We start from the raw sequence: 8,086 nt of genomic DNA on the forward strand, positions 1-8,086 counted from the left end.
AGGAGTAGAGCCAAACCCTTCCACTTGACCAGCAGTGCTGTGCCAGTGCAGGTGGGAGGGCATACTGCGCTCTGTAGCAAAGCTGCTCAGACCCATAACCTCCAGCAACCCCAGTGGCTTGCTCCTGACTCCGGCTCAGTGTCCCTGAGAGAGAGGCTGCTGGTAGGGCTGGTTGAAAACTTTGTCAAAGTCATACTCCCATTTCCCTCTGTTGGCTAGTTTCTCTCATGAAGCATTATGGCCATGTAACTGCCATGATACAAAGCCTCTCCTCACCAAGAATGGAGATTGTAGAGCAACAAAGGAGCTGTAGTTTGACCAGGGAACCCAGCCTACAGGGAAGCATGGGGGCATGAAGCACCAAAACTACAACGCCCATGCAGCACCTTGGTGGCATGTCAGAATTGAAAAAAAAATATATAAATTTTGGCTGAAATTTCAGCCTTCAATTTTTTTTGTCAAAACCTATAACTTTTCTTTGGAAAAAGCTTTGAAAACTATTTTTATCAACAAGATTTTTTGCAAGAAAAAAATTCCAAAAAGCTATAGCTACTGGTGAAAAGCCTCTTCTGATCAGGAGCTCCCTAAGTAGTCAATGGCTTAAAACCACAGTACTGTCCTTAAACAAGAAAGATTAAGGCATTTTATTGGCTAGATAGGAGGAGTTGGTAGCCTGAATTGCAGCCAATAATACCAATAGCAAACGAGATCCCAGAACCCCACCATGCCTATTTCTATAATAAGATGAAGATGGCAAACAATCCCTGACAGAGGTATGAATTTTATATAGGCATTGCAGTTCAATTTAGTATGCAAGAAGAAACTTTTAGGGAATTAATGATCTATGCACAATCGCCAGACACTATGCTTGAATCAGTCCACACCATTTCACTCAGCTTAGGAATACTGATGACCAGTGCTAGATAATTACTCATAGCCATTGGCTAAATGAGATTAGACAGTGAGGGACAGACATCCCTCATCTGACTGTGGGAGATTGCCCATCATTATAATTTTATTTCCTTTCACGATCCTCAGACCAAATGGATTTTCTTTTTGTCGCCTCTCGTGTTCCAGGGCAGCTGTCCAAGGTAGCTGTATTTTTCTCCATGTTCAAGACATTTGCATTCCTCTGAGCATGGTGTGTTTAATCTTCCTTCTGCTCAGGTTCGGCCATGCTTTCTGTTCTGTTGGGCTGAGCTCCTGGATCAGCTCTGGGAATAATGTGCATTACCTATGAGCAGAATAATACTGTTTGGAAAATTTAGTTCAAACCCTGGTTTTTTTTAAACATACTCTTTTCCTTTCTGTTCCTTTGACATCCTTCCCAAACAAGCCAGGAGAAGAGGAAGACATGTCTGAAATGGGGTAGGAAGGAAATTTATTTAACACAGGAAAATGTAAGGCAAATTCATGTATTGTTTGTTTATCTAATGCCAGGGTGCTTCTTAAAGTGAATTTAAGAGGTGAAGATTCACAACCTGGAGAATGTTGTCTTCATGATAGCAACAGAAATGGTATAGCAGGTGGCAACAGCTGCAGTGCAACCTTTCCCATGCTACCCCACCAGTGTGCTAGACCAGCTTGAGGAGTGAGGCAGTAGTGTAGGCTCCAGGACTATTCGGGGAGATTTTCAAAGGGACAGAGGGCATGTAGGCAGCCAATTCCCATTGAAAGTTGTGTTTTCAGAGGAATGTTTTCTTAGTGATAGAACTCTAAAAAGCACTATGCCACTTGAGGAGAGTACAGAAGCCATTACCTAGGACTGTCTCCTTATTTGGACTACAGTCATCACCACCATTACTGTAGTTTATTAGGGGCAAAAATGCATCAATCTCGTTCTATGTTAACTTCTGTCTAGGACAATAGACCGCAATTGTTCTAGCATAATTAGCCTCTACTTCCATGTGTCCATGGGCAGGGCTTTGGAGCTGTGCTCTAGCTCCAGGCAAAAACCTGCAGCTCCACAGCTTCAGAGCTGCTCCGGGCTCTGCTCCAAAGCCCTGTCCATGGACAGGCAGGTATAGTGGATAATTGAGACCCTGTCCTTGTGGCCACATGTGCAGTGGCCAGACATAATCTGGCCCTATCTATTCACTGAATGAACATCCCTCCAACTTTTATTTTAAAGGTACAGCTTATTTGACTACTGCCCAATCTACCCCTAAATTAAGTAGATGGCCTTTTTAATTATATTTTGAACTTTTACAATAGATAAATCATCCAGTGAGCTCTCACAAGAGAGGCTTAAAATTGCTCAACAGGCAATTGAAAAAATTAGCTTTATTGTAGCCTGTCCTTCAGAATGCGATTGATTTAATTTTTAAAGAGAGCAATTTTTGTGCCTTACTGACACTTGCACTTCCAGGTGATGGACTCCAAATGTTTTGTGCCTTTAAAAAACCTATCACTTATGAACATGGATGTTAGGGCCAGAGTCTTTCTAGTCCTCAGCTGCTGCTCTGTTCTCCAGAGGGCCTAGTTTGCCAGCCTGTCTGTGTCTTTTGTTTCCTGGCTACAAACTGGATTCCAGTTCTCAGTCCCCAACCTCCTGCTGCCTAGCTCCATGGAATAGTGCAGGGAGCAAGCCTGGTAATCCAATTAATTCCCCCTGTGAGAAAATCTGCAGAGAAAGACACAGCTGCAGGTAAGTCTTGGCAGGGCAGGGAGAGCAAGATCAATATGCCAGGCACCTGGCTGTAGCAAAATGGTAAATTCCATCACAGAAATGCTGAATTCCCTGATATCTTGCAGAAATGCCAAATTACACAGTTGCAGAGAGCATGGGGCTCTGATTGAGGTGAACAGGGCAAATTGCTCCTCCCAGAATTATTGTACTGGTCTCTCTGGGAACATAGACAAACCAGACTGTACCGACTACACATTGTTGATATTTTTGAGGCTTTTTTTGGGTAGCCATAAGAATGTAACTTTAAAAAAAGTAAGCTAAGATTTTGGAGCAAAATTCTGTTGCAAGGTGGAAATCTCTGTGCCAATTTCTGTGGCTGTGGAATACATAGTGCACTGAAAAAAGTATATGCAGGCATTGACCCGTGCCACTAGCTGAATCTGGGTTAAGGCACCACTGCAAATCAGGCTCTGAATCCCTTCTAGCCTGAAACATATCCATTCCCCCTGTTGAAAGCACTGCAAGGGGAGTGAAGTCCTTCATCTAGTTTCAAATACTTGAGAGTCATTTGCATTCTTTGTGGTTTTGGCATGATCTGCTTTGGTTTGCAGCACCGAATCTAATGGAAGCATGCTCCTGCATTGTGTCTGATTAGGTTAGCAGCAGGTACCTGATCGAAAAGACAAACTTTAACATGTTGCTCATCAGAAAAGTGCTATTTGTCATTTTGCCCCTCCATAACTTGATGAGATCCAGCTTAACAGGACATGACCTTATCTGGAAGGATAAGGAAGTGCAGAGTTACAAAGTTAATGACAAAAAAGGACAAGGTTTGTCTGGGTGTTAGGACTACACTTGCTTTGGATCAAGATGCTTATGTACAGAAACTGACTAAAATCCTGTAATACAGGCTTGCAATTATTTATTTTTTGTGCAGTTTTAGACATGCATTAAGTTGTAAATCTATTACTATTTTCAACCCTGCCTCTTAGTTAATGGAAACCCATCTAATTCAGCTGCTAGCTGATAAGGGTGAGGTGATTAGGAATGGGTGAACCTCCTGGCATAAAGTAAGAGCCAATTTAAACTGTGAATAGGGTTGCACCTGTTGGGGTTTTACCTGGACAGTCTGGTTTTTGGCTTCTGTATCCAGGTGTCATTTAGGGTTGCCAGGTGCCTGGTTTTCGACTGGAATGCCTGGTCGAAAAGGGGACCCGGCAGTGTCCGGTCAGATGTACTGACTGGACACCAAAACCCGTTACCAAAGGATGAGGGGAGGCACCAGGTCGTTAACCCATGCTTGCAACCCAGCTCAGTTCAGGCCAGGCCGCCTCCTACCTGCAGGCAGGCTCCTTGTCAGGCTGTAGCAGTTCCCAAGAGCCTAGCTGGCAGAGAGGGAGGTGGAGACAATCCAGTGAGCGACATGGGGGGGGAGGGGAAGAGGAGCAAGTGATGGGGCAGGGCCTCAGGGGAAGAGAGGTGGGATGGGGATGTGCCCTTGGGACGGTGGGATGGGAGGTGGTCTGGTTACCAGCAATTAGAAAGGTAGCAACCCTAACTGTAAACCTGAACTAATTTTTTTTTTAAGTCTATAGTTTAAGGTTCAAAAAGCGTTAATTGTTTCGTTTAACTTTTGTTCATGCGTCTTCCTTTTTCTGCTTTTGGATGTGAAGTAAGTTACATAAATATAGCGACTGGCCATTTGCACAGTATTTCTGACCTGACCGTTACGTCTTCCCTGTCCTCTTTGGATTACACTGCACGCTGGTGAATCCATACTTTCCTGATACCAGAGACTATAATTAGGTCTGTCCCTTATGTGCTTAAGTAAGATGTGGAGAAAGATTCTTCTTGCTGCAGCCTCCATGCATACCTGTAAGTTCTAGTCGCAATCTGGCCTGATTAATGAATCGGATGTGTTTAAACTGGTCTCTCAATTAGTATTGTTTAGTAGTTACTGTCTAGGACTCAGAAGAACCCTATTCTATTTCCAGCTCTGCCATAAACTTCTGGTGTAAATTTGGGAGAACTAATTTGACCTCTTTGTGCCTCAAGTTCCTCCATCTTTAAAATAGGGAAAGAATGATATTTCTTTCACAGTGAAGTCTGGGGGTTAAATCATGAATATTTGTTTGGCAGTTTGAGGTTCTCAGAAGCAAGGTGTTATAGCTGTGCAAAGAACTGTTTTTCAAGCTAGAGTGCCCAAACTCAAATAGCTGATATTATAGCTCAGGGATTGGCAACACTTTATTTTTCAAAGCAACTTAGAGTTTACACTGAAATGCAAAGTAAATTCACAGCTGTCATGGCAATTTTTCACCTGGGGCCAGATCCTCAGCTGGTATAAATCAGCTGAGCATAATACAGTCTTACATGAGCTGAGGATCTGGCCTCTACTCTTTAGAGTAAGAGCTGTGATCAATGGCAAGCAAATGAGTGATGCATAATGTAGATCTGTGTATGGTCTGTCAATCTGGGAAAAGGAAAGTTTATTAGAATGGTTGAAAAGTTTCAGCTCATTAGCTCTCAGCTGGAAAAAAGTAAAAGTGACACTTGTGACAGGACTCTGTATAAATGTCCCAGCACACTGTCTACTAAAAGCACTTCAGCTTCCCCAGCCTTAGTGCTTGTCATTGTTCATATACTTTGCTAACTACATATTTACAGGTTTCAGAGTAGCAGCCGTGTTAGTCTGTATTCGCAAAAAGAAAAGGAGAACTTGTGGCACCTTAGAGACTAACAAATTTATTAGCATCCGATGAAGTGAGCTGTAGCTCACGAAAGCTTATGCTCTAATAAATTTGTTAGTCTCTAAGGTGCCACAAGTACTCCTTTTCTTTTTACATATTTACAGATGGCTTTTCAGAAAAAGTAGGAATGAGGGCTCTGCTTTCAGCATTTGCTCATCATAAACATTTAATACAGGCTCAGTGCCAGGCACAAGGATGTTAGATCTTGCCTTAGATTAGGACTCCTCTTGTTCCACACTGAGAAGTCTAATGTGAGTGTTGATATACTATGCCAACAGCTCAGTAAATCATCCATTGTTAACATCACAAGTGGGTCTGAACTGTGAGCTACCCCTTGCTAAGAAAGCAAACTAACAGCATGCAGACAGACTTTTTATTTATGAAGAACAACTGAAATGGTCCTTTCCCTAGGTGAAAAGGTTGCTACCACCTTCATGGAGAGAGAATATCATCAGTCTGGCAATGACTGACTTGTAAAAGTGCCAGTCCTTAGTCCATTCATCCTGTTTTGCTGCTATATCTGGCTTCCAATAAGCCATGTGCCCTTGCTTTCCAAATTCATGCACTGTGCAAAGCCAGCCCTTCAATAGAACACTGAGCCCATACTAAATCTAAGGCAGAAAATGGATAGCTCAGGTTATGGTCTGGACTCCAATCATGGACCTCATCCAAAACTCATGGGAAGTCGTCAATAGTTTTTCCACTGACTTCAATGGGCTGTGGTCGGGTCCCAAGTGTCCCTTATCTATTTCTTCTTATGCAAGGATATATAAACTATGGGCCCAATCCTGCAAACTTTCCTCTTCTAAGCAGCCCTTACCTCTTTAAAAAAATTCATAAAGCAACAAAATGAAAAGTAGAAAAAGTAAAAGCCTTACAGCTTGTGTAGGTCTCCAAATACTACACGCTTAATGGGATCTCCTGTAGAATTATGTAGTTTTACAACTTGTCAAAGCTGCAATACCAGACAATACAAAACCAGACAAGACTACACAGACATAACATGTTAGGTTGTGGGTAACTAATAAAGCAGACGAAGCAATAGGGAAGGAGGGGCTGGGTATAGAGTGATGGAAGCAGAAGAGAGGTAGGTGAATGGAGGTCGGTCATTCTTTGTCATCTTGACATTTTTATCAATGTCTAAACAGCCCTTATGCAGAGAAGAAGTTCTATTGAAGACCCAGGGGTTACAAGCCACAGTAAGGATTATTCCTGTAAGGGTTGGCAGAAGCAGTCATTGTCTGCCTCTCTGTTTAGAATTGTCCATCCCTGTTTTCATGTTACATAATTGTTTTCCTGCCTGCAAACTGACTTTCATATTCAATAAACACAGGTTTCAGAGTAGCAGCCGTGTTAGTCTGTATTCGCAAAAAGAAAAGGAGTACTTGTGGCACCTTAGAGACTAACAAATTTATTAGAGCATAAGCTTTCGTGAGCTACAGCTGCATATGCACAAATGCATCCGATGAAGTGAGCTGTAGCTCACGAAAGCTTATGCTCTAATAAATTTGTTAGTCTCTAAGGTGCCACAAGTACTCCTTTTCTTATATTCAATAAAGTTTTTTTTCCCCTGCCTCTCCCTAGGAGGCCATCCCATCTAAGATGTTAATACAAAACATTTTTAATAACTTCACCTATGATCCTCTATTTCCCCCATACCTATTATGACAGGTTCCCCGTACCACTGAGCCCACCAGCCTGCGCTCCCTTTACACTGTACTGCTGTGACAGGCCCATAAGCCCCCAGCCACACACACACACGCTGAGATCAGCTTTGCATGGGAAGGGTCAGCGAAGGCACCTCCCAGTTCTTAAGGCATGCACCCCCATCTGGAGCGTAAACCCAACATTATATGCTCTTGCACTGCATAGAGAACTGTACAGTGTAAGCACATAAAATTTGCCCCCTCCCTCACGTGAAGAGGAATATACACAGCTTTCTGCTCCGAGTTATGATTTCTACACACTGGTTTTAAACTACAAAAGAGATTTTTTTTTAAGTGACAGCAAACAGATCAAAGCAGATTACTTAGCAAATAAGCAAAACCACAAACTGAGCTTAACACATTAGATAGGATATTGTAGCAAGGCATCTCTTCACTCTTGCCAGCCTTAGTGCTTCCCCAACAGGCGATGGTCGGCTGGGGGTAATGAGCCCCATTCAGGTAGGGTTTGCCTTCCCTCTTTTGTGCTCCCTTGGTTGTATTTTCAGGGTCGGCCTAATGGTGATCCTCCACCAAAGAAACAAGCAAAAAAAGGAAACAGTCTCGAACAAAAACCCAGGGGGGTACCTTTCACTGCCTCCTCACTGGGACAAGGTGTCATCCTGTTAGTTGCCCTGGGGTGTCAGTCCTTCCCCTAGCAGGCACTCAGTTTTGGCTGTCTCCCCTATGGGAAGGGACATAGCCTCTCACCCTAGAGCAGCTTGTCTGTGTCTGTCTCTCTCTCTCTTCCCAGAGGAGGGGTTTTTAAAGGTCTCAAGTAGCTCTTAATTGGATTCAAGTAATGTAATTGACCTGAGGTAACCACTTCTCAGCTTGTAGGAAAAAGGATCTTTAACATTCTAGGGCTAATATGTTGGCCTTCCAGGACCATCTTACAGCCGTCCGGCCTGACTTTGTCACAATATGAATTAGCAAATTCTCACCCAGAGTGATAAACAGGTTGGTAGATTTTTAAGACACAAGTTGCCTTGGCTTTTCAGCTT

General features: G+C 43.0%; 1 long non-coding RNA gene across 1 annotated transcript; it reads right to left on the bottom strand.

Moving 5' to 3' along the window:
• Positions 1–623: 623 nt before the first annotated feature.
• LOC119852162 lies at positions 624–7,805 on the bottom strand. Its single transcript, XR_005291533.2, has 2 exons — positions 7,671–7,805; positions 624–1,234 (listed from the first exon to the last, which is right to left on the bottom strand). It is a non-coding gene; the product is annotated as an uncharacterized LOC119852162 (long non-coding RNA).
• Between the last annotated feature and the right edge of the window lie 281 nt (positions 7,806–8,086).

Source organism: Dermochelys coriacea, chromosome 2 (genome assembly GCF_009764565.3).
Source record: "Dermochelys coriacea isolate rDerCor1 chromosome 2, rDerCor1.pri.v4, whole genome shotgun sequence".
Lineage (NCBI taxonomy): Eukaryota > Metazoa > Chordata > Testudines > Dermochelyidae > Dermochelys > Dermochelys coriacea.